The sequence below is a fragment of the Gorilla gorilla genome, chromosome 6, assembly GCF_029281585.2.
Source record: "Gorilla gorilla gorilla isolate KB3781 chromosome 6, NHGRI_mGorGor1-v2.1_pri, whole genome shotgun sequence".
In the NCBI taxonomy this organism is placed as follows: domain Eukaryota; kingdom Metazoa; phylum Chordata; class Mammalia; order Primates; family Hominidae; genus Gorilla; species Gorilla gorilla.
In genome coordinates this window covers 17,280,011-17,307,779 of record NC_073230.2, presented here as the reverse complement: position 1 = coordinate 17,307,779, position 27,769 = coordinate 17,280,011, and the positions used below count along the sequence as shown (strand labels likewise).

Genomic DNA, 27,769 nt, shown 5'->3' with positions numbered 1-27,769 from the left:
ATCATTTGAAAAAAAAAATGTGACCTGCACATGAATTTTTATATAACATTCAAGATGAGTGGAACTTAATACAATTCCTCTCAACCTAATGGCATTTTTCTTTTTAGCCCCAACTTCCTATTTTTTATTGGCATGTCTGTATCATCTCTGAAATACAACCGTTAAACATCCTAAATAGTCAGATCTGTCCTATTCCTAAATGTTATTTCATCTTGTATTTCCTACTGTGGGTGACATTTGACTCTATAAAATTGTGTATCTTCATCTGTTCCTTTCTCCCTCCCTCACTATTTTTGCTCTCCCTTTAACTCAAATTCTGCTCTTAAGGGCCATGGAATATTCCTTCCTAAATGGATCTGGGCCAGGATGATCATAACTTTTTCCAATTAGAAAGGCCAAAGTATGGTGATTTCTCACTGCAGATGAATAAAATTAGTCCAATTTCCAAATGGTACATTGGCCATATTTTTATTTTTTAAGTCGCTAAGCCCTAAATGTAGCTGCCAATGATCAAGAATCATAGGGTTGAATTCATTAAAATAGAGCCAATAAAATGGACTTAAAATGTTTTACCTTCTTAACACTTCACAGATTTTGAAATGTGGCAATGTATACAGATTTATTTATCTCTATGAAAAATATTAATTTATCTCCATCTTTAAACTTTGACTGCATTTGTTTCCAGAATACCTATTCCTTAGTTTTGCAATTTCCTCATATTTAAGATTTTGATCAGTAACAATAAATATATCTAATTTCATGGTAAAGTTCTTTTGGTGAGAAGCAAAATCACAGTGAACACAGTTATCAAATTGCAGATTTAGGTTCTTAGGTATGAGAGGACCTATCATACAGAGAAGGAAGAGTATAAGTGATTCCATGACAAGAGAACCCACTGATTGTATCAGATCCTGCTCCATCTGTAAGCTCTAGGCTTGATAGTGTATTGGTATGCTTGCTGATGGCACAACTAGAGTGCCACTTTTGAGGCAATGCATATGGAGATGGACTACCATCCTTTAGGATGTACTATATGCACTGACTCAAAAGATTTTTGTATGGAATTGTGTCTTAATAGGGAGAATATATAGGTGCAGAACAAAAAGCTTGAAGCAGGAGTGCCCCTACTTACTGTTACTTCCAGTGATCCATTGTGGGGATTTGTATTAGTCCCCAAAGGAGACACACTCTCACCAGAGAACACAGCAAAAGCCCCATTGAATTATAAACTATGGCTGCCACCTGGACAAGTGGTTCTTCTTGTGTCCAGGGACCAGTAGGCAAAAGAAGGAATCAGTGTCTTTGCAGGAAGAATTGACTCTGGCCATTAGGAAGAGGTAGAGATGTCACACAATGAGGAAAGAGAAGAATATGTGTGGAACCCAAGTGAATTACCTGGGTACCTCTTTGTACTCTTGCCCTATAGTGAATTAAATGTTCAGGTAAAGTAAACTTGCCTGAGGAGGGCATGGTAACCAGGGGTTTAGTCTTGTCATGGATGTGGATCTCTCACATCACTAGGGTAAACTACTGAGCCCAAAAGAGATGATAGCTAAGAGTGAGGGAACTATGGAATGAATTGTTGAAGACAGAGATGGTGATTTTTCAATTTTAGCTGATACTAACCACAGCAGCAATGCTAGAGTTTGTTCCACTAGTTTTCCTTTTCTAAGTTTCTCCTCAGAAAAAGAAGCTCACCAGAATCCTGGGTGATCTGGTTCAGGGTGGATTGTCGTAGACATGAAGATGTGTTGTCCTGGCTCCCTCCCCTTAAAAAGGACTTGCTGCCAAACTATGGGGAGGGTAAGCAGAAGGCAGCTTCCACTCTCAGCTGTTTTGGAGTCTGCCTTAGCTTCAGGGAGCTATTTTCCCAAAGTCGGCCCTTTCCTGTGGATCCTGGATCCAGTGACACAGTAAAGCAGAGATACAAAGCTACAGCCATTTGGCTTGATGGAGAGCTCTAGCTTCAGAGCTCCCCACTAGACAGCCAAAGATATGTTGCATCTCCTTCACTCATTTCTTCCTCTTCTCAATTCCAGGGCATTGATTGTCTTCCCAGGCATTGATATCAGATAAACATCTTTTACCCCAATCTCCATCTCCGCATTTTCTTCAGGAGAAGATAGCTCGTAACATTCTCCTTGTGCTAGTCATCCAAATTTTATAAAAGGAAATAATTGATAATTGATTCCTAATAATACCACATTTATCCCCTAAGGAGGAAATAATAGCTAGCTGAGACAAAAGTAATTAAGACTCTACTTTGCTTAGCAGGTATTATAAATACATAACCCGAGGAAAAGTAAGCCACCATTTCAGATACAACATTTGTGTTTGTTTAATTCATGTCTTAGTTTTCATTTCTATAAGAAATAGTGTCATGAGTACAATACAGATGCTTCTTGACTTATGATGAGGTTAATAAATTATTAAATGTCTCAGGTAACTTACTGATGTTCTACTAAATATGTATCACTTTGTACCACTGTAAACTTGAAAAATCATAAATGGAAGCATCATAAGTCAGTGACCATCTGTAATTAATTTTTACTCTGAGGAACACCTTTAGAAACATAAAAATCAGCAACTGTAGAATATTTTATGAGTGGTTAGAATAATTTTTATTGGTTGTAACTAGATTTGGAGATATTAAAAATAGAAATCGCTTAAAGACTCTTCAGTGGTCACTCATCCTTTTTTTTTTTTTTTTTTTTGAGACGGAGTCTGGCTCTGTCGCCCAGGCTGGAGTGCAGTGGCGCAATCTCAGCTCACTGCAAGCTCCGCCTCCCAGGTTCACACCATTCTCCTGCCTCAGCCTCCCGAGTAGCTGGGACTACAGGCGCCCGCCACCACGCCCGGCTAATTTTTTTTGTATTTTTAGTAGAGACGGGGTTTCACCATGTTAGCCAGGATGGTCTCGATCTCCTGACCTCGTGATCCGCCCGCCTCGGCCTCCCAAAGTGCTGGGATTACAGGCGTGACACTCATCCTTTATAATTAATCTTACACAAGAGAAAATTTTTATTAACCTTAAATGGCTAATTAGTCATTAGCCATTAATTAGTAATTAGTAATTACTAATTAGTAATTAGTAATCCCAACCTACAGTTGGGATTTGTAACTACATGCTGATTTAATTAGAATGCCTTTTAAATGCCTTGATTTCTGTTAGCATCATTTTCTCATTTATACAAATGTATTTCTTGATAAAGATGAATTTTTATTTAGATACATTGATAGAGTCTACGTCATCTTATTAGATTTCTTTCTCATATACATAGTAAAAGATTCACTGTAATATGGGTTAGTGATTAAAAATTAACAACTGTACCTCAAAATTAATTTCAGGGATAAATTAAGTTTTAAAGGTATAGGATTTGCATTATATTATCCTTGTTTGTGTCAGGGCCACTATAATCTGAGAATTCCAGAAAACACAAATGTTTAAAAATATGTCTCCTAGTCTCCATTTTGTTGGAGAATATTATTTCATAACCATTTGTTTTCTCAAAATGTTTTCATCCATTAAAACACAAGGATTTTCCATTATTATTTCTTTAATAGTCACGGTTCAAATAATCTGCTCTAAATATGATTAAAAGTTAAACATTAGAATTTTAGTTCCAGATTTCAGTTGGCACATTTTATTTAACAGCATGCAAACATATACAAATTTAAGTTTGTAATAAAGAAAATTGTAGCAATGAGATATGTACTAGGATTCAGAAGAAAATGCATAGCATAAAGTTTACAAAACATAAACAAAGGTCATTTCTTTATTAAGAATAAAGAACAAGTCAGTCTTTTGACATAAAAACAACAAAAATACTCTGGGTAAGAATTTTCTTGTTCCCTATGACACTGTAATTTATTTAAAGACATTTCCATACTTTTCAAAGATGTTGACAGTGAATTGAAGTTATGATATTAAGAAATGTTTCCTGTTTTTCATATCAATCAGCATATGTTGCTTCTCCAAACAATTTGTGTTTGTTGCTTCAAATGTTAGAGCAAATGTAATAGTAACTATAACATTGAATCTATGGTGGTTCATTGTACCTATATCTAATGAAAAATAAATTTTAAAAACACATTTAATTTGGACAAAGGTGTATTTTATAACCTTAAGAAAAAGAGGCATTCATAATGGCAAGATATCCTGTGTGAATAAATGAACAAATGAATGCATAAAAATAAAATGTCAATGTGTAATTAAAAAAATTCATAAATTAGTCTTGAAAAATATTGGTATATCTACAGCATAAGTTCTAAATGAAATCACCATTGACAGAATTGGGTAATTCTGTGGTGGGACTCCACGTACATTAGAAGATGTTAAATAGCATCCCTGCCCTCTACAAACTACATGTCTATAACACTTTCCCAGTTATGAGAACCAAAGATGTCCCCAGATATTGCCAAATATCCCCAGGGAGAAGAGGACAGAAAATCCCCTACGGTTGATAAGCAGAGATCTATAGTAACTGACAAATGTATTTTAATATTTTATGCATAAATGTACCAATTATGATTTGATAGCTTAAATAAGCATTAGATTGAACATGTCAACCATTTCAGATATGGAGTAAATCATAGTCACACAATATAGCACTGACTTTTGTACCAATAAGCAATTTCACCTTTCTGGTTGTAGTGAAGATGCTTGTAAAATATGCAATTGCTTTTTTTCTTAGATCTAATCAGCTTCTGTCTTAGAGGCCCTTTTGAAATTGCCGTTTGTAGACATTTTCTTTAGATCTTTTACTTATTCATATTTTGAAAATAAGTTTTAAAATTTTCATTGGTTTTATATTTCCTTTTTGTGCCTTCCAGATCATCGGTAATGTGTGTTTATTTACGTATTCACTGTTACTATTTTTAATTTAATGATAGTTCTACTAGATAATTAGTCCTTTGTTATTTTTTTCAAAATAAAGATTGAATAACTGAAACATCTATCATGTAGTTTGAATAATCATAGAACTTCTTTTACTTCATCGTCGCTTTTATTTAACAGAACGAAATAATCTTTATTAAAATAGCATTTTATTTTAATTTTAGTAAACTTAGAGAAAACAGAATAACAAACATCTATATGTCAATTATCCAACTTTAAGAATTAATAACACATAGACAAACTTGATTCATTGATACTCTCATGCATTTCCCAAACTACCTCAATTATTTTGTCAAAATCCAGACATTTTATTACTTCTTCTGTAAATATTTTGGCGTGGATATCTAAAATATTATTATACTTATAAACTAATGAATTGTCATTTTATCAGATATTCAGTAAGTGTTCAAATCTCCCTGATTGTCTCATAAGTTTAGTATTATTTATTCATTTCAGGATCCAAATAAACATGATTTCAGTTAATCTCTTAGAACTCTCTTCATTTATAAGTTCTATCTCTATCTTTATTTTTTCCTTAGAATTTATTTTTTAAGGAAAGCAGCGTATTTGTTCTATAGTTTCCCATAATCGGGATTTTGCTCACTGCATCCCCATACTATTGTTTCTCTGTTCTTCTGAAATAAATACTTTCAAGAGTATTGGGGAAGAACATTTTATAGCTGGTATTGTATATTTTCATTAGAAGATACATCCTTTCTGGAATGTCAGCAGCCATTAGTGTGGTTGCTAGTATTCATTAATTCATTGTGCATCAGAAAACGCTAATATTCTAATTCAATCACTTCTTATATGTTGGAATACTTCTACAGAGAAATTTTTCCTGAACAGCTATTTGGTTACTTCGAGGTAGAATTTGTATAGAAAAGGTAGAATACATTTTTATTGTATGTACCCATTTTCAAAATAATGAGTTGCTTCTGTAGCATTCTCTATATGTAACCACCCAAACACATTATTTTCTTTAAAAATATAATGATGTCATGGATTGAAATATGCATAATATATTGCAATTCATTATCATCATAATTCTTATGGATGCTTACGCTCAACTCATCTCTACCTTTGCCCACCAGGAGCCACTTCAGGTCGGCTTGTGTGTTCGTTTAACATAATCCTTGATAATGATAGTCTATGACATCTCTATTTCTTTTTGCATATATGGTAAGATATTTCAGGCTCATCTCATATTTTCAGCTCCGAATCTAGAAGCTTACTGACCTCTTTGGGCTAAGTAAGCAACTTGTATGTTTGTTGAAAGAAAAAAACAGGGCATAGTGTTGATTAAAATTGTAGAAGAATAAACTTCCAGAAATTACATAATAAGAGCTAAATATCTTAGTAGCTTCACTGTGCAGAGATGTATAAATTCACTTTGTCCTCACTCATTAAAGATTTTACCTTCTCTACACTTTTATATTTTTTCTTCCTCCCTCCCTCCCTTTCTCTCTCCCTTCCTTCCTCCATTCCTTCCTTCCTTCGTCTCTTCCTTGCTCCCTCCCCTCTTTACTTTCTTCCCTTATTCAGAATTCCATCTAGGCTTTATTTATACATTACAAGATAATAATCTAAATTTCCTTTAGTCTTCCAAATTTTCTAGTACCATTCATTGATTTTCTTTTTCTCGCTATTGCTATGAAATTATATCTTAATAACATATAAAAGTTCTTTATTCTCATGTCAGTTTTGGAACTTTATATTCAATTTGATCAATTGATATTCCTTATCTGATACCATCCTTATCTTAATTTTTGAAAAAATATTTTAGTTGAATATCCAGTACTACAGGTACTTTCTCATTGTTTTTGTTTTTATATATTTTATTATTTACCATTTCTCAATTTTTCCTCCAAGTAACATTTAACAGTTTTTGTTAGGTTAAAAATTGCTTTGGAACTTTAATAAATATTGGAAGTCAATTTAGAATAAAATTCAAGATGGAAACTGTAAATCGCTTTAGGGATAATTACAATCCAACAATTTGCAAGTCTTTATACATCAGCATGGTATTTCTTTCCATTTATACAAATATTATTGGATGACTTAGAAAAGTATTACAATTTTCTGGTTCATTTTGAGAAAATACACATTTTCATTGCTAGTGAAAATTATAATTTATTTTCATTGTGCTTTCTAATTAGTTATTAGTATATTGAAACGCTATTTTGGCTGGGCATGGTGGCTGACGCCTGTAATCCCAGCACTTTGGGAGGCTGAGGCAGGTGGATCATCTGAGGTCAGGAGTTCGAGACCAGCCTGACCAACGTAGTGAAACCCCATCTCTACTAAAAAGACAAAAAATTAGTCAGGCATGGTGGCGCACACCTGTAATACCGGCTACTAGGGAGGCTGAGACAGGAGAATCACTTGAATCCAGGAGGCAGAGGTTGCAGTGAGCCGAGATCGTGCCATTGCACTCCAGCCTGGGCGACATAGCGAGACTCCATCTCAAAAAAAAAAAAAAATCTATTTTTTGTTATATTTTGTAAATGACTACTGTACTTTTGGAAGGATTGTTTTCAGGATCACCCTTCCTTTAGTTTGAAAAGGACATATGGAAAGATTCATAAAATCCAGGCATAATGAAAAAATAGTAATTTTCTGATGCTTACTGAGTGTTCCGATATAATTAGATTAATAACCAACTAAACTTTTTTCCCAAGCTTGACCACAGCTCACATAAAAAGACAGATCTCTTATGCTACTTGTGTTGGTACTCCGATTTTATTTAACTCTATATTCAACACTTTCAGAGGAGCAGTTGTTTGAAATACAATAGAGCAACTATCCATTGATTTCTAAACTGGCGTTCATTCAACTATTAAATTAATAGGAATATGTTGTCAGCATGTCAGGATTCCCACTACATGGTCCATGCCTTAGTACTGGAAGAGACTTGTGACCCCAGGCAGATGTGAAAGTAGGTTTACCATAATAGATCTCTCTGCCTTGTTTGACATGTAATACTATTACATAATACACAAAGATTGGCAAGTATAAAGTTTCTAAAAATAGCTTTTAAAATATTTAATTTTCTGCGAAGTATAGACGTGCTGGAAAGCAAGGCAAATTGACTGCTAATATATTATACTTAGCAATAAATCTTTTATTTGTAAATTAAAAAATGTATAACGCTATGAGTGTAGCATATGTTTTCCAAATAATTTTCTCATACTTTGCCTCTTTGTTTTATGTACGTATGTATTTAAATTTTATCGTGTGTATTTAAGGTATATAACATGATATAAGAAATACATATAGATAGTTAAAGGAGTTACTAACTATAGTGAAGCATACTAACATATTTATCATCTCACATAGTTACTCATTTTTTCTTTTTATAGAAAGAGCTACTGAAATCTATCCATCTGATAGGAATCCCAAACACAGTACTTTATTAACTATAGTTCTAATATTGTACGTTTGATCTCTAGACTTGTTCATCTTACATATCTGCTACTTTGTAATCTTGAATCTACATCTCGCCCATTTTCCCGCCTCCATGCCCGTTTTATCCTCTATTTTGTATATTTGAATTTTTTTAGATTCTACATGTAAATGAGATCATGCAATATTTTTCTTTCTGTGTCTGGCTTATTTCACTTAGCATAATGTCCTCTAGATTCCTTGCCTCTGAAACCTCAAGAATTCCATGTGACTAGACAGGGTAGACATAATATTAATCACTGTTAATTATTCATTCAGCATATATTTATTGGATATTAATACATACTAGTTGCCATGCTCTAAACTGAACTCAAGGACTCAAGTCAGATAAGAGGCACAACTTTGCTCTTAAGAAGCTTACAATCCATTGAGAGAAATAGATAAGAAAATTTATGGTGATAACAGTGTGATAAATATTGTGAGAGGTAAGTATAGAAGAATGAGAAGATGCACCTTACCCAGAATGGAAGAATGAGGATTCCTACTCAAAGAAATGATAGATAAGCCAAGTCTTGGCTGTTGAATAGAAAAGTCAAGTAAAGGATGAGAGAAAAAGAGGACAGCTAAGCAGTACATTTTCCTAGGAAAACAGTGTACTTATGAAAGGTTTTCACCAGGAAAATGATAGTATGACAAAATCATTTTAGAAAGAATATACTCACTAATGTGTAGAAATTTTTCTGCAGCACACCAAGACACCAACATGGCACATGTATACATATGTAACAAACCTGCACGTTGTGCACATGTACACTAGAACTTAAAGTATATATATAAAAAAAGAGAATGAAAAGAATGAGTTTGTACTATAGCAGTAATTGGATATTCAAAGTCAGAAATGGGTTGAAAAATATTGAAGAGATAGTAAGACTGTTTGCAGAACTAAAATCAGTGGTTGTGACCATGAGAAATTGTGATTTATTGCAGAGACTGTGGTATTTAGTTAGAGATAGGAAATAGAAATGAGAGAGTAAAATTGGCAGCAAGAGATGATGGGTAAAGTTGGTAAAATCAATACTGGGTGTACAAAATTTGGGCTCTGTTACTCTGAAAGTTTGTTGTCAAAAGCCTACCTACTGTCTGTAGGCAGTGTAATGATTCCCTAAAATGTTCACATCCTAATCCCCCAGAATCTGTCACTCTATTAAGTTAGATGGCAAAGAGAACCAAAGCTATAGATGGGATTCAGATTATGTATCACCTGACCTTAAAATAGGCAGGTTATCCTGATCCTGGGTTGTTATCCAGATGGGCCTAATTTAATCACTTAAGTCCTTAAAAGTAGTAGCAGAAGGCAGAAAGATGGATCTGAGAGATGCAATACGAGAAGGACTTGACTCCCCTTCACCTTCTTGCTAACTTTGAAGATGGAAGAAGGGGGTCACAAATGCTGGTAGCCTCTAGAAGCTAGGAAGAGCCTTCAGCTTACATGCAGCAAAAAATGGTAACCTTGGTCCTACAGCTACAAGGTACTGAATTCTGCTAACAGCCTGAAAGAGTACTAAAGATATTCTCTCCCCTAGAGCCTCCAGATAGGAACACAACCCTGCCAATACCTTTATCTTAGTCCAGTGAGACTCATGCCTACTAGGTTTTTTGATCTTCTGAATTGTAAAGTAATGAATTTGTTGTTTCAAACCATTTTGTTTGTTGTCATTTGTTATGGAAGCATAGAAAATAAATGGACAAGAAAAGTTAACAAAAAAAATCAGAATAAGATGTAATCACGTATACATTCACTCTCAGAACTACTTTCTTTTTGTATATGTACATATTTCATTTCAGCCATTGTGCATACACTTTTACCCATACACTTAAAATAATTTTCAGTCAAAAACTACTTATATTTTTGGAGAGCTACTTATTTTTTAGTATAAAATAAATAAGGTTCAATGGGAATGGTGTGGACCTTCCTGGAGATGCAATGTTGGTATGTGGGCAGTACAATCCCAGTGGCAGGGCTTCCCAGAGAGTTTATCCAGGAAGATTTTTTCTTTTGTTTGTCTCTTAGTTTTATTGGTTCGTTTGTTTACATAAGGCAATTTTTAGCAAAGAAAAGATGGTGAATATTAACAAATATAAACAATAACTACCATGAAGTGATTCCTTGTCATTTAGGAACTGGGCTATGCACTTTACATAAATAAGCTCATTTCTTCCCTCTAATATCAGATCTGGTCTTAGCCACTTTGGGGTCTGTTTTCCTTACAAGTATAGGAAAAAACTAAATTTAGAGCCAGGAAAGACATTTTTATTTGGTAAGTTTTATTTATTTATTTATTTATTATTATTATTTTACCAAAATATTCTTGCATGTCCAGGGAGGATTTGAGGTGAAGTTACCCTGGATGGAATAATAACAACTCAGTTGAATCTCATTTGAGTCCAAGTTAGTCACAACTGTAGTGTGGTTCTACACTGAAGTTCATTCTCATTGAAATGTTAACTTCAGTTCTCTCCAGTTTGAGATTATTGGAGATAGAAAAGTCTTCTATGTATGTGTAATTTTGGTAAATGATTATTGTAAATTGTGCCCATTTATTTTGAGTTGCAGCTTTAATATTAATGATAAACCTATAACCTATTTTCACAAAACACTCATCTATTATTATTGTCAAAACTGCTCATTCCCTTTCAATGTTTCTGTCCTTCTGGCACTATGTTATTTTTCATCTCTTAAGTGATCTTGACAAACAATGGGCAAGAAAAAAACCTTCCAAATTCACTAAATTAAAAAAATTGGTTAGTTCCCTTTAATAATTGTGTTGTTCTGAATACATGTAATGATGAAAAATCTTCAGTTAAACATTTACTTTCCCAGGTGAACTATTCACTGTTACATTTTAAAAACAGGTACTATCTGAGCAAAATTGAAGATGGAAAATTTTTATCTGTTACAATGACTTCTTCATTAAATGGGACCTGTAAGAGTTTGTTCTTTTTTAAAAATATAAAATTTAAAAAAATGGTCACTTTCGGAGCAAATAAAAGAAGTACTAAAGGGGATATGTAGACAAACATTTTAAATGCAAGAGTCTGATATTTGGTAAAACAGAAAGTACTTCATTATCAGCAAAGTAGGTGAATGTATCCTGAGTGCCTATAAATAGCAAAGCAAATTATTGTGACCTGCTAAAACTAATGAATAAAATAAGAACATTGTAAAAATACAATATAGCAAGATAGAGCCAGGTTGCCAATATTCCAGGGCAATTGCCAGGGTCTCTAGGGCCTACGGATAGATTATTAGTTAATGCGTACTGAAAACAGGAGAAGGCACCCGACTGAAGATATCCTTATCTCCTCTTCCAGGTACATACGTTTTGTATTTTGGATTGTAATAGTTTTCTGAAACTTGAAAATCCAGGAATTACTGGTACATTTCTGCCTTTCCCACTTCACTGTTCACATGAAGCTATATTGCACAGAATTATTTATATCGAATGCTATGAGAGGTTAATAGGATGATATGTCAGAATAAAACTGGGCTGAGGACAACTTGTGAAGTTGATTCCACACCTAGAGGTACATTGAAATGACGTGAAAACCGTCATAAAAATTCTACTCCTTGGGCTTCACTGCTTACCTATTGAGTCTGAATAATCTGAGCTGGTTCTTTGCAATATTTATACAATTTCCTAGGTGATTCCTATTTTTTACTCATTTTCTATTTATTTTTAGGCCACTTTAGATAAACGGCAAATGGTTCTTTTTTAGACTCTAAAGCAAGGAAGGGATATCAATAACTTCCTTCAGTAAGCTGTTTAAAAATTAACACCACTATATCTATGTATTCTAATGTGCATTTTTCATAAGAAATCTGAACTGATCTATTTTTCTGCCCTTTGTAGCTATGGAAAATAATTTACTACAATGCACATTTTGGTGTCTTTCAAAGACTTATTTTAGGTCTACTGATTCTCCCAGACTAAAGCAGAAATGAAAACAAAAGGCAAACTAACTAGTTTAACCTTTCTATTAGGGTCTATTTTCCAAGCCATCTTTTTTACTCACTTTAGAATGTTACTCAAAGAGCAAAAACACATACTGATTCTCTAGTTGAATAATTAAAATTTTTACATACACTTTTATATTTAGATGTCTACATTCAGGCTTATTTCATATCTTTTAATAAGATTCAGAACAGGGCTCTATAGAGGTTATACCATAAATATCTAAACTGTTGAGCATTTTGTAGGAAGAAAAATAGCTGACTAAAAGAGACCCACATGAGAAGCTTCTTCAGAAGTCATGAGGATGTGCCACACTGGAACTATTTTTAACTTTCTTGGCCTATGAATACCCCAAAATATCCTGACCTTGACGTATCACCAACATTTCATTAAAGAAACAGCATGTTAGTGAGCGGTGAAGCTGGCTGGGCTTCTGGGTCGTGTGGGGACTTGGAGAACTTTTCTGTCTAGCTAAAGGATTGTAAACACACCAATCAGCGCCCTGTATCTAGCTAAAGGTTTATAAACGCACCAATCAGCACTCTGTAAAAAGGCACCAATCAGCACTCTGTAAAATGGACCAATCAGCGCTCTGTAAAGTGGACCAGTCAGCAGGACATGAGCCAGGCCAAATAAGGAAATAAAAGCTGGCCACCGAGCCAGCAGCAGCAATCTGCTGGGGTCCCCTTCCACGCTGTGGAAGCGTTGTTCTTTCGCTCTTTGCAATAAATCTTGATGCTGCTCACTCTTTGGGTCTGCACTACCTTTATGAGCTGTAACACTCACCGGGAAGGTCTGCAGCTTCACTCCTGAAGTCAGCGAGACCACGAACCCACCGGGAGGAACGAACAATTCCGGACATGCCACCTTTAAGAGCTGTAACACTCACTGCGAAGGTCTGTGGCTTCACTCCTCAAGTCAGCAAGACCACAAACCCACCAGAAGGAAGAAACTCCGGACACATCTGAACATCTGAAGGAACAAGCTCCGGACACACCATCTTTAAGAACTGTAACACTCATCAGAAGGGTCCACGGCTTCATCCTTGAAGTCAGCGAGACCAAGAACCCACTGGGAGGAACCAATTCCAGATACATTAGGACCTCTGTCTAAATATGTAGAAAGAAATTTATGCTTCCAAAAGAAAAATGGGCTGGGCGCGGTGGCTCAAGCCTGTAATCCCAGCACTTTGGGAGGCCGAGGCGGGCAGATCACGAGGTCAGGAGATCCAGACCATCCTGGCTAACATGGTGAAACCCCATCTCTACTAAAAACAGAGAAAATTAGCCGGGTGTGGTGGCGGGCGCCTGTAGTCCCAGCTACTCGGGAGGCTGAGGCAGGAGAATGGTGTGAACCTGGGAGGTGGAGCTTGCAGTGAGCCAAGATCGCACCACTGCACTCCAGCCTGGATGACAGAGCGAGACTCCGTCTCAAAAAAAAAAAAAAAAGAAAAATGTATATGCACTGTTGGGAGGACACTGATTCAAGTTATCTGATTCAAGTCTTTCATTATCTCTTGAGTGATTTTTTTACTTTTTTAAGTTGTATGTCATTGACAGACATGTAAATTCTATCCTGGCTGGTGGAGGTTCAGTTGTCTTCCTCCTACGAAGAGGAAAAACTACTTTTCTCTCATATGCATTTGCATTTTAATATTCCTGATCTATAATTGTTTCCATTTTCAGATTCTCTTTTGAACCATTGGTAACATCTGCCTGCTTCCCTCATGAGTTAAATACAATCTTTAACATATGTTCTTTTTATATGGGAGTTAACAATTTAGCCTTTTTCTGAAAGTTCTCTCTTAACATACATTATCTAATGTGAATTGTGTATATTTTAAGTTTTACTGACACTAATTAGATAACTCGGTGTCAAATATCTGAAGGCTTCCATTGTCTAACTTTTAGAGGCCAACCTATAATAAATATATATTGCATATTTGATTTGCTTTGTAAAAGGACAAAAAGAAACTTGAATTACAAATGGCACAAAGGGCATTTGTAATTAGATTTTGATACAAGCAAATTAACTACTTGGGGATGTTATTTAGTCATGGAGTTCATTGGAATTATACTTTATTTTATGTCTACTCTTTGATCTCCTGTTTCTGGTCATGTCTCTTCAAAACGTTCACTCTGCCCCTCAAGCTCTGAACTTGAATGCCCCCTTTCATGCTTAGCAAAAAATTGCTTCTCTCTTCATAAAAAAAACAAATGCTGTTAGCTGTAGTGTTTCTGATAATCATAACAGGCTTAAATATAAGTATTATTCTTCAAATATAGATAAACAAGTGGAAATTGGGAGATGCCAACTTACAAAGCCTGCATAGATTCCACCACAGCTTCCATGGGCAAGAGGTTGTACTAGCTGTGCAGTTGTTTGCTGGGGCTGCCGTAACAACCTGCCACAAACTGAGCTGCTTAAACAACAGAAATTGATTTTCTCATATTTCCAGAAACTGGAAACCGAAGAACTAGGTGTCGGCAGGTTCCCTTTCTCCTGATGCTTCTCTCCTTGGGTTGCAAGTGGCTGCCTTTCCACTGTGTCCTCATGGGGTCTTTTCTCTTGGTGATTCTCCAGTGTCTTCCTATCCTTATGACAACAGTCAGATTGGATCAGAGCCCATCCTAATGGGCTCCTCTTAACTTAGTTACCTCTTTAAAGGTCCTCTCTTCTGAGGTACAGGGGTTAGAATCTCAGCATATAAATTTTGAGGGCAAATAATTCAGTCCATAGTACTCTGACTCTCCTATCCTATACCCCAGTTAAAAGCAATTAGGGTAGTCTTGTTTCTAACGGTAACACCCAAATGAAACTGCTCAGTTAGTTCTCAACAATGAAATTTTTATTTGATACTTTGTATTTTCAAAAAAATACACTTACAAAAGAGTTGAAATATAGTAGAGATGTCTCTTGTACCTTATTCCCCACTTTCCTAAAGGTTGATGTATCTATAGTATAGTTACTAAAATAAATACTTAGTAATTTGGTAAATATTCTAATATTTGTTTGATAAATATTAAAAGAAATACTTGGAAATAGTATTACCATTGTCATAATACTATTAACTAATCTAAAGACTTTATTCAGATTTCATTCTTTTTCTCCCTAATGTTTCCTTCTTTTCCAGGATGCAAACCCCATGTCTTCAGTTTTCCTCTCCTTATAAAGACATCAGTATAGTCATATGTCACTTAATGACAGGGATACATTCTGAAAATTGCATCACGGAATGAAGTTACACAAACCTAGATGGTATAGCCTCCTACACACCTAGGCTATATGGCATAGCCTGTTGCTTCTAGGTTACAAACCTGTACAGCATGTTACTGTACTGAATATTATAGGAAATTGTAACATAATTGTCAGTACTTGTGTATCTAAACATAAAAAAGAAACAGTCAAAACATAGTATAAAAGATAAACATGGTACTCTTGTGGAGAGAACTTACCGTGAAAGGAGTTTGCAGAACTGGAAGCTGCTCTGAGTGAGTCAGTGTGTGAGTGGTGAGTGAATTAGAATGCCTAGGACACAGGTGTACACTACTGTAGACTTCATAAACACTACACACCAGCGTCACCACAAACACATGGTAATGCATTGCACTATGACTTTACGATGGCTAGGATGGCTCTAGGCAGTGGGAAATTTTCTGGTTTGTTATAATTTTATAGGCCCACCATTGCATATGCAGTCTGTTTTGGTTTGAAATGTTGTTAAGCAGCATATGACTGTGATTGGATTTAATGTCTATCCTAAATCCAGGATTTCATATCAAGATACTTAATTATATCTGTTAAGACCCCATTTCAAATAATATCACATTCATAGGTACCTGGGGTTAGAAGATGGGAATATTTTATGGGGGGATAAATCAACCTAGAGTTGCCATTGTTTGCTTTCTGGTTAATAAATACCTTGGGGGAGTCTTTTTGGGACTTTGTATCTTGTTTCTCCACAGACTTTTAACCCACTGATTTTAATAGCCATCAACTTAATCTTCTCTGAGACAAATATTTCTATGGTGTTCTATTGGTGATTTTCTGTTTCTTTCATTTTGCTTATAGTCGTTAATCAGAATCCTTCTGCAATAAAATACTGTCTTTGCTTATTTATCTTTCTATCATTCATCTACTTATATCTATCAATCATCTATTTATTTATATCAGGATTGTGATTGCCTAATTTTATAAATGAAGATACAGAACACCCAGTTAGATTTTAATTTCAGCCAAGCAGCAAATAAATTTTAGTATAAGTATGTCCCATGTATATTTGAAATATACTTTCATACATTGTTTAGCTGCAATTAAAATTTGTGTGTCTTATATTTTAACTGGCAGCTTCATTCAGAATAGACACATAGGTATATGTTTTACTTTCTAGATTGTAATCCAATACAATCATTATTTATTTTGTTGTTAAGTTATTTCCAGTTTTGGCCAATGGGGTTTCTTTCAGATTGATTTCTACTATGCCTCCGTTATTTTGGATAACTTTTCTATTTTGGAAGCACCACAGAATGTTCTAGGCTCAACTTGTGTTTTCAGTGCTACAGCTCTGAAATCAACAACTTCTTCAAAGGCTCTGAGCTCTTTTCATTGAAGAATGTTATTGCAGAACTAAGATCTGAGGTGGAGATGTGTTGTTTGCTATTGTGGTATCTCTGTTGCCAGGCCCTCTCAGCAGTCAAAGCTTGAAAATATATCTAGAGAGAGAAATTTTGACCTGTGCAGATACATACATATGGAGATTTATTTCTGACCTGTCTATCTGTGTAGGCAGAAGAAAGGCCTCCTAAAGATGTCTACATCCTAATACCCAGCCTTTTGTGAATATGTTACCATACGTGGCAAAAGAGACTTATGTGATATGTTAAGGATCTTGAGTGGGGAGGGATTATCTGGGTAGACCTAATGTAATCAAAAGGGTTTTTATAAATGAAGACAGGGGAAGGAAAGGTCAGAATTGAAGAGAAATTTGAATATGCTATACTGATGGCTTTGAAAATAGGGGAAGGGAGCCACAAGCCAAGGAATGCAGACAGCCTTTGGAAGCTGGAACTGGCAAGCAAGTTAGATTTTCTCCTAGATCTTCTAAAAGAAAATGCAGCCCTGCAAACACCTTGATATTAACCTAGCCCTTTTGGACTTATGACCTTCAGAACTATAAAATAACAAATCATTGTTGTCATAACCTGCTACATTTATGCTAATTTCATACGGCAGTAATGGGAAACTGGTATACTATCTTTATCAATAATTTAAAACCATGAGATCGCACTGCTTCCTCCAATTCCAATCCAGCAACACAGAATTCTTTTCTTCTGTCTTATTTGTAACCTCTTTCTTCAACAATGAGAAGGCTAGCTATCATTATCTACAGCATATTTATATGTTCAATTTAATATACATATAAATTAGTTCCATAATTTCTAACCCATACCTGTGTAAGAAGCACATTTGCTAATTACAGTACAGACTTTATGTGTAGTACATTTTATATTTTAGCTTTATAACCTGGAGTCAAATACTGCAAAGAAATTTCCTTTTACATTGAAAATTTGGCTGTTTGACACAAGAGGCCTAGCTTTCAGTCAGTCTCATCTTTCCTTCCTCAATAAGTTTCATCATTTTTAGCTTTTGATTGAAAGTGAGGGATGTGTGACTCTTCCTTTCATATGAACACTTAGAGGTCATGGTAGTTTTATTAATTGGCCTTATTTCAATATTTTTATGGCTCAGGGACACAGAGACACAAAGTAAGCACATGTGGTTTTAAGAATGATGCCAATAGACTTTCTTGATCAGGGTTGTCAGAAATCTTCAATTTTGTTTTAAAAAAGAAATATCTGCCAAATACAATCAATTAACATAAAATAAAGCAAAGTGTGGCCTATACAGTTTGTACTGTGGGTTACGGCTGCAACATATGAATTCTGGGCAGGATACAATTCTGTTCATAAACATATCTCTATGAACCTGGGCGTCTGAATGGTTAAATGATAGCAGAACTCCCTTCAAATCCATGCTGAACTTGATGATGGGCAAAAAACAAACTCTTATGTTAGAAGTATTTTTAAAACATCTCATACACTGGACAGTTGATAAAGTTGCTGATAAACAATTTAAATGCTATTCTTGTAGAGTTTGCATGTCATTTGATAAACACTTATAATACAGCCCAGCAAAGAACACAAAGCAATAACAAAATTTATAATGGAAATGCACATTTCACAGTAAAAACCAGGTAATATCTGGAAATAAACTGTTTGCTCACTAATGAAGTGAAGCCTTAAAAATTAAAGAAAATTCAGAAGAAAGATGGTAAGGATGGTTGACACTTCATTGTCACTGATTACAGATGTAATGGTGAAGTTGAGATGATGATCAAAGTCTTACTTCAGACAAATCATGAGTCTCAGAGGAAGTGATGACAGAGATGTCTGTGGAAACTATTGAAGAGGAAGGCTTTGCTAAATCTTCATGGAGGTAATGGGCACTTAAGATAAAAACGTTGCAAAATGGGACTTTGACTTCATTCTCGTTAAGTGCAGTTATAAGCTTTTTATCTTGTGCTAAAACAATATCGAATTTTTTTTAAGGAAAGCTCAGTGTCACACTGGATGCAACCCTGAGATGCCAATCCTATGGCCAGCCACATCCACAATGCAACAGCTTTTTGCTGATATTCAGTATGGTTTACAAAATGTGTGACCGTGGTACAGATGTACTTAAAATGTAGTAAGATTTACCCCAAATTTTGCTTAAAAATGGTGTATCGTGTTTTACAGAGATAAATATAAAATTTACCTCTATAAATGATGACTGGAAAACATTATAATAAAAGAAAAATGTATTATATGAAGTTTCAATATCGAAAGCCAGAAGACATTCTTTTTAGAAAACGCTAGTTGGAAAGATCTTCCGATCTTCCTTGGGGTATGCCTTTATTCCCCTATTGTTGGATACTAAGCTTGTTTATATTATTTCATATTTTCAGTAATATATCAATGAATATATTTGAGGGGAGATTTTCCTATAATTTGAAGTATTTGTTTAATATTTCACTAGAATGGAATTATTGTGCTTTGTTAAGCATTCTTAGTTTTTTTTTCTTTTTTTCAAATAAGTTTAAATTTCTTTCCTGAAGCTTGTATAATGAGACATCCCGTAAGGCCTAGCAGGAAAAACTGCCAATTTCAAAATCATAAGCATTTTATACCATCCAAAAAAATGTTTGGAATTTACCTTTTGGAGCTAAGGGCTTCTTTATACTGGGAAAATCACTTTATCAGGTTGTTTAATGAAACAGATTTAAAGTAAGTACCCTTTATTGTCCTTGGAAAAGTTAGAGGGGTTTGAAGGTAAACCAAATGGGCAATTTATAAATATGTTAAGTGTTCTGCTTCATGAGAGAAATAGATGCAAATTTATGACGTACTTAAGACTCTTTAGATTACATAAAACAAATTATGTTATTTTTGTTAATCTGAATTTGAGCTGTCCTATGCCAAAGAACTATTGCTTATTCTTACAAGATGTGCTACATACTGAGAGAAGACTGTGAGTGGTACTGGACTATTGCAGCGGGAGGTGGGTCAGTATGATGTTCTCTTCCCCCAACACAGGAGATATTACCAGGGCTAAATAGCATGTGTCTGAGATTGTAAATGTACACGTGTGATTTAACACTGTATTACTAGCACTCTTGAAAACTATACCTTCTGGCTACAGTAACTGTCCACTGTGGGTCAAGGAGTCAGTTATTTCTTTTTGAGTAGAGACCAGGATTTGTCCTAAATATAATGAATATGTTTTCTGCCTACCAGCTTTGGGCAAAAATTAGATGGGTCCTGGATTAGGAAGGGTGGGAGTGGAGTATATTGGAGGAAAATAAAAGAGATTTATCCCTTCTTTGGGACTATTGGGTCAATTTTTCTAAAATCCAAGGCATTGAGTTATTTTAGAGCAGTGATTAATCAAATTAATTAAATAGGCATCCGAATCAGAGAACGAATCTGCAAAACTCAGAACTTTCTTTTCACAACATAGAGTAAGGCATCTGTATAAGGTTTTGATGGTATCATTTTATACTAATATTAAAAGTGTATAAAGTGCTCATTTAGTTTGTCAGATTGATTATTTTTATTAAAAAATAGAAAATAAAGCACTGTCTATTCAATTTTAGAGTTTGAGTCTATTACTTAATGAGTTATTATAAAAATACATTCTATTTCTCACATGTAGAAAATTAAGAGTAGAATAATATTTGAAAACAATGAAAAATTAGAAGATTAATAAACTATATCTTAAACGTATAGGGCTCAAAATTCAATTGAATGATCTCTGAGAACTTCTTATTAAGTTACTCTGTTTTAAAGACTACAGTTCACACAGTAGTCTTCTGGCTCTTGGTTAATAGTGATTGTGAATGTATCTCCAGAGTCACATAATTCTAGTATTGCTATTTTAGAGTATGCAAAATGATGATTAATATTGAGGATAAAAACATTTCTGTATTGTATGATCTCATATAGTATCACTAAGAGATATAGAAACTTAATATTCAATGAAAATCCAAAATGTTTTTGTCAATGCATTTCTTGATGAAGAAAGAAAATAATTTTCACTCTATACTATGATATATTTGTCTGAATGTCTGCTTTTGGAAACAAATAGAGTGAAATGACAAAATATTTAACAATGGGTTAAAGCTTAGCCAAAAGATAGTGAATTTTTTTAAGTGAAGCCCTCTCCAGAGCAGGGATTCTCTGCAGTAACTGAAAGTGTTCCTGGATTTGATTCTACACAGCATCATCTTTAGAGTAATAGATCATTGAAGCACCTTTTCCTCATGATGTATTACTCAAATGCATCATCAACCAGATCAGTGTTTCTAATGATTTATAAGTCCACTAAATCATTAGTGAGGTGCAGCAATGATATAATATTCAAAGATGGTTCCATATGAACAAGAAATATTCACTAACAAATTTTAGAATTTGCAAAACAAAATTAGACACAACAGGAAAAGAACAGTATGCTGAATACTAGTCTCATTTTTAAGAAAATATTGTGTTTGTTTAGTGCTATGTAGTGTGTTATTAGTACAGCAGTAGTTACTGACTAATATATTATTTGTTTCCATTTTTATTGTCTTGGTTAATAAGCATAAGATAATATTTTAAGGAATGACTATTTGAAATGATTAATAACAAATCTGAATGACTGTGTTATTTAAAAACCACAATAAAAATAACAGAGCTACAACTTCTAATGCTTCTACATCTGGAGAATGTTCATTATAAGCAGTCTTAGAGATCGGAAGTTATAATATTTTGGTGCAACATTTTTTACTTTGGAGAAAAAGCCAGTTTGATGGATTTTTAAGTCTCTTGGTCAGGGAATTCCAGTGTGGAAGCCATTGGGAAATAAAAATAGTTCCCTACTTCCCCAAAGTTGGAGCCAAAGCACTCAGAGCGAAGGCAGCAAGGGTTGCTGCTGCCAGAGTAAACTTGGCTAAAGGATTTCACAGAGCTTCCCAAAAATCTCTTTATAGGTCATCTGGGTAATCTACAAAAGCATACAAAACTACTCTTTCTTCTCAGTCCCTTTATGTCCCAAATAATCAGCTTCCTGAAATGGTGCGTGAGTTCTTACTCCCCAAACTGTACTGCAGATTCATAGACCTTTATAAAAGGTCTTTTACTAAATATTGCTCAACAAATTGATTAATTAAATAGCAAAATTGATCGATCTAGAGTTGTTTATTGACCTTTGTAATTTTCTTTTTTTTTTTTTTTTTTTTTTTTTGAGGCGGAGTCTCGCTCTGTCGCCCAGGCTGGAGTGCAGTGGCGCGATCTCGGCTCACTGCAAGCTCCACCTCCCGGGTTCAAGCTATTCTCCTGCCTCAGCCTCCCGAGTAGCTGGGACTACAGGCGCCCGCCACCACGCCCGGCTAATTTTTAGTATTTTTAGTAGAGACGGGGTTTCACCGTGTTAGCCAGGATGGTCTCGATCTCCTGACCTCGTGATCCACCCGCCTCGGCCTCCCAAAGTGCTGGGATTACAGGCGTGAGCCACCGCGCCCGGCCTTGACCTTTGTAATTTTCTATAAATGCTTACAATGTTTGTATAAATGTGTGCAAATGTTTATAAAAGTAGATAAAGACTTGGAAAAACTGAAAGTCAAAATGAAGACTATAAAAAATAATCTTATGGCGTTTTGTTGAGAAAAACACAGCTTGGCATATCTTCAAGTGAACAGTATTCTTTTTGGCAGATTTTGTTGTTAGTTTTGAAAAGGGTCAAATGATACACTACATAGTGTAAAGAGGAAAGAAAATGGGTAATGTACATGACATGGGAAATCTGGATAAAGTTGTTGCTTTCTGCTGTTGATAGTATTATTTATATTAATAGATTTTAAAAATAACATTTATTTTAGGTTCAAAGGTACATGTGCAGGTTTGTTATATATGTAAATTCTGTTTCATGGGGGTTTTATGTACAGATTATTTCATCACCCAGATAATAAGCATAGTACCTATTAGGTAGAGTTTCAGTCCTCACCCTCCTCTCACACTCCACCCTCAAGCAGGCTCCAGTGTCTGTTGTTCCCTTCTTTTTGTCCATGTGGACTCAATGGTTAGCTCCCACATATAAATGAGAACATGTGCCATTTGGTTTCTGTTTCTGTGTTAGTTTGCTTAGCATAATGGCCTCCAGCTCCATCCATGTTGCTGCAAAAGACATGGTTTTGTTTTTAATGGCTGCATAGTATTCTATGGTGTATATGTACCACATTGTCTTTATCTAGTCTACCATTGACGGGCATTTAGGTTGATTCCATGTCTTTGCTATTGTGAATAGTGATGCAATGAACATATACATACGTGTTTATGGTAGAACAATTTATATTCCTTTGGGTATATGTGCAATAATGGGATTGCTGGGTTGAATGGAAGTGCTATTTTAACTTATTTGAGAAATCACTAAATTGCTTTCCACAATGGCTGAATATTAATAGATTTTTCAATGTTCTTTATAGTTATATGTAAACTGCAACAAATTGAAGTAACTGACTATCTTCTCTATGTTGAGCTGTAACTAGCATTATTAAATTTCATATTTATTAGGAAATTCATTATTAATGATGCTATAATAGCAGTGTTAATGATGCTATAATAGAAATCACACATGGATTATAAAAGAAAGAAAATCTCTGAAATGGCTTCATAGAGAATGTGACATTTGAGCTAAGTTCAGATATTTTAGATGCCTGCCAGAGGAACAGCATATAATAATTTGAGCAAAATTTTAAAAAGCGTAAAATAACCTATGTTTTGGCATTCCTAAAGTTTAGGGTGAGAGGAGTAGTAAAAAAAAAAAATAGTTAGGGGTTAAAAAGTGACCAGGCTATTAATACCCTTAGATATTATCCACAGATGGAATGGAACTACTGAAGTTTGAAAAGAAAAAATTCCAATTTATTTTCTAAACTGTTAATTATTCTGGGTACATAATAATTGTATATATGGAATGTATGTGCTATCTTGATAAAAAGCATACTGTGTAATGATCAAAACAGATTAATTAGGATATCCATCACCTCAAACACTTATCACTTCTTTATCTTAAGAACATTCCAACTCCACTCTTTTAGTTCTTTTAGAATATACAATAAATTATTAAGTATAATTGCCCTATGGTGCTACTGAACACTAGATTTTATCCTTTCTGTCTAACTCTGTTTCCGTATCTGTTAAGAATCTCTTCTTTATGTACCTCTCCCCACTACCCTTCCCAATATCTGGTAATCATCATTTACTCTCTACCTCCATGAGTTTATTTTTTTTTAGCACCCACATGTGAGTGAGAACAGGCAATATTTGTCTTTCTATCCGTGGCTTATTTCACTTTACATAATGTCTTCTACTTCCATCTATATTGCTGCAAATGAAAGGATTTCATCCTTTATGGCTGAATAATAGTCCACTTTGTATATGTACACATTTTTAAATCCATTCTCCTATTAATGGACACTTAGATTCATTGTATATCTTGGCTATTGTGAACAGTGCTGCAGTAACATAAGAGTACAACTATCTCTTCTATATCCTGATTTCCTTTCTTTTGGAAATATACCAGCAGAATTGCTGGATCACATATGGTTGACCTATTTTTAGTTTTCTGAGGAACTTCCATACTGTTCTTCATAGTGGCTGCACTGGTTTACATTCCCACCAGCAGTGTATAAATATTTCCCTTTCTCTACATCCTTGCCAGCATCTGTTGCCTGTCTTTTTGATAAAAGCCACTTTAACTGGGGTGAAATCACGTCTCATATGGTTTTGATTTTTATGTCCTCGAAAGATTGATTTTGAGCATTTTTAATATAAATGTTGGCCATTTATATGTTTTCTTTTGAGAAATATCTATTCCAATATTTTCCTTATTTCTGATTGGGAAATTTGAAATTTGTTTTGTTTTTTCTATTGAGTTATTTGAGCTCCTTATATATTCTGGTTATTAATTCCTTGTCAGATGTGTAGTTTACAGATATTTTCTCCCTTGCTGTGGTTTATCTCTTCACTATGTTGATTGTTTTCTTTGCTGTGCAAAAGGCTTTTTGCTTGATGTGATCCCATCTGTCCATTTTTTCTTTGCTTGCCTGTGATTTTGAGATCTTACTCAAGAAATCTTTGTCTAGATCAATGTTCTGAAGTTTTTTCCAAATGTTTTATTCTAGTAGTTTCATAGTTTTAGGTATTAGACTTAAATCTTTAATCCATTTTTATTTGGTTTTTATGTATGGCAGGACAGATGAGTCTGTTGTATTTTCCAGAATATGGATATCCAATCTTCCCAGTACCATTTATTGAAGAAAATGAACTTTTCTTAATGTATATTCTTGGCACCTTTGTCAAAAGTGAGTTGACTATAAATGTGCAGATTTATTTCTGAGTTCTCTATTCTGTTCCATTGCTCTATGTGTCTGTTTTTATGATAGTACTATGCTGTTTTTGAGACTATAGCTTTGTAGTATAATTTGAATCAGATAATGTGATGTCTCCAATTTTGTTCTGTTTGCTCAAGATTGCTTTGGTTTCTGGGTCTTTCGTGATTGCATTTAAATTTCAGGATATTGTTTCTATTTCTGTGAAGGATGTCGTTGGTATTTTGATAGGGTTTGCATTATGAATATACATTCACAATGTATATTATTGTTTGGGGAACAATTGAACAATATGGATAAGTCCAAACCATAAACATGGAATATCTTTCCATTTTTTGGTGCCCTCTTTAATTTTTTTCATCAATGTTTTATAGTTTTCATTGTAGACATATTTTAGGAAGTTGTATAGGATGTTTGAAGGGTGGCAGAATTAACATTAGAAAGGCCAAATGGGGCCCTATACAGTTGGTTAGGTAAAAGATGATAATGCTCTGCTTTAACAAAGTAGCGACTGGTTTCTTATGTTGGACTTATGATTAAGGAAGTTAATGAAGTAGAAGTTTGAAGACTTGGGGCCTGTTTAGATATGTGGAGTTAAAGAGAGGAAAGAATCTTAGGTGAAACATAGGTTTTGCATTTAGAATAGATGAGTTTTGCTGCTATTCACCAAGATAGGATGTGCAGGGGGAAGAACAACAACAACAGAAAATAAGCTTACTTCTAGTTATATTTAGAGTTCCTTTGATATCCAGGAAGAGAGAAGTTCAGGAGGTTTGAGGATGACCTCAGATATAGTTAGAGATTTAAATGTCATTAAAGATGATAGCTGAATACATTTGCATAGATGGCATTGTTGTTGAGTTTATAGAAAGGAAAAGAGAGCTTATGACAGAACTCTAGGGACATCAAGACAAAGGAGATGGCCAGAGGGAGGAAAATGTCAACAAATAAAACTAATAGGAAATATTTAAAAAATAAGATGTCCCAGAAATAGCAAAGGCAAGGTAGCTGATTTAGTTGACAGTTACCAAGAACTTGGCAATTAGAATCTCACTGGCACTTCCAGTTTCCACTGAAGGATGAAGAAAGATGGAAAATGTCGATCTCAAACTTAAAAGACAAAAGACAGAAATCTTCAAGTTTGCAATTTTTCTGAATCCATCAGAAAGGTGAAGTCTCAAGGCAACCAACTAGACAAAAATCTGGAGACAAACAGGCACCTACAGAGAGGGGCGGGATGTACGCACTTGGTTATGTGTGGCAAACACCAATAAGAAGAATTCAGCTACAGTAATTGACAAATTGATCGAGGTCAAGTATGGAGAGTATGAAGCGCCTAGGGATTGCAGATATAAAAGTTGTTAGTGCCCTGTTGTATGACTGTCCTCTATGAAACTCTTCAGAAGCTTATATGTAAGACAGAAAAGTCCTAAGAAAACATCCCTCATGGTGCAGACCTGAGGGAGGGGAGCAGCTACTGCAGAGGGGTCGTGAGACTGCTCAGACACTGCTTTCCTCTCCTCTCTTTGGAATAGAAATTTCAGACTGTAGGTGAAAGGGCCACCAAATTGCCACCCAAACAGCACTGGCAAAAGAAAAAGAAACAACAGCAACAAAAAGCCTCTATCCTGAATGAGGGGCAGGAATGCCAGCTGGGCTCAGAGCTACAGTGACAAGAGGGGAAAGAATATTTGTGAAGGTCATATCCCTGAGACTGAGGGACAAATTATCTGCCTAAGATTTAATCAGAATTTCAGAGAACAGAACACTACCCCAATCATCTTGCTAACAAGCATCAAGTGTAAATAAGACTGTAATACTGATGAGGGAGCTTTAAGAAGCAAGCTGTCTCTGAGAAACAAGGTAAAAGATGTTCTAAATCTAAGCCTGGAACTGATATTGAGAAAGACCCTCCGCGCAGCACCTCCTACCATACACAACCCTACACACATGCTAATGTCAGTAAAATTTAGAGTCTTCCTGGGCGCGGTGGCTCACGCCTATAATCCCAGCACTTTGGGAGGCTGAGGTGGGAGAATCACGAGGTCAGCAGTTTGAGAACAGCCTGGCCAACATGGTGAAACCTCGTTTCTACTAAAAATACAAAAAATTAGCTGGATATGGTGGTGGGTGCCTGTAATCCTAGCTACTTGGGAGGCTGAGGCAGAAGAATCACTTGAACCCGGGAGATGGAGGTTGCAGTGAGTCAAGATCGCTATACTATACTCCAGCCCAGGCGACAGGGCGATACTCTGTCTCAAAAAAAAAAAAAAAAAAAAAAAAATTAGAGTCGATAGTGCACTGGGGATAATGGTAATGTTAATCGACCTCAAAACCAGCTTAAAACCTGATAAAATTAACAAAACTCCACACCAAAGACCAATAGAAGGAAAAGTGTGCACAATTCCTTGCACAAATTATTTGCTTCAGTCTCTACTATCTTAAACAGGTCATCTTTTATCAAAAAAAAATCGGAAGACATATGAAAAG

The 27,769-nt window shown here is 35.0% G+C and overlaps 1 long non-coding RNA gene across 2 annotated transcripts in view; it reads left to right on the top strand.

Moving 5' to 3' along the window:
- LOC109027706 (uncharacterized) overlaps positions 1-27,769 on the top strand; it is a 358,870-nt gene that overhangs the window by 204,302 nt on the left and 126,799 nt on the right. The window contains exon 2 of one of the 2 annotated variants that reach the window (XR_008667370.2): positions 18,683-18,810. The exons of the other annotated variant lie outside the window; for it this stretch is intronic. This is a non-coding gene — a long non-coding RNA (uncharacterized lncRNA). The remainder of the gene's footprint in view (positions 1-18,682; positions 18,811-27,769) is intronic. 2 annotated transcript variants of the gene reach the window in all.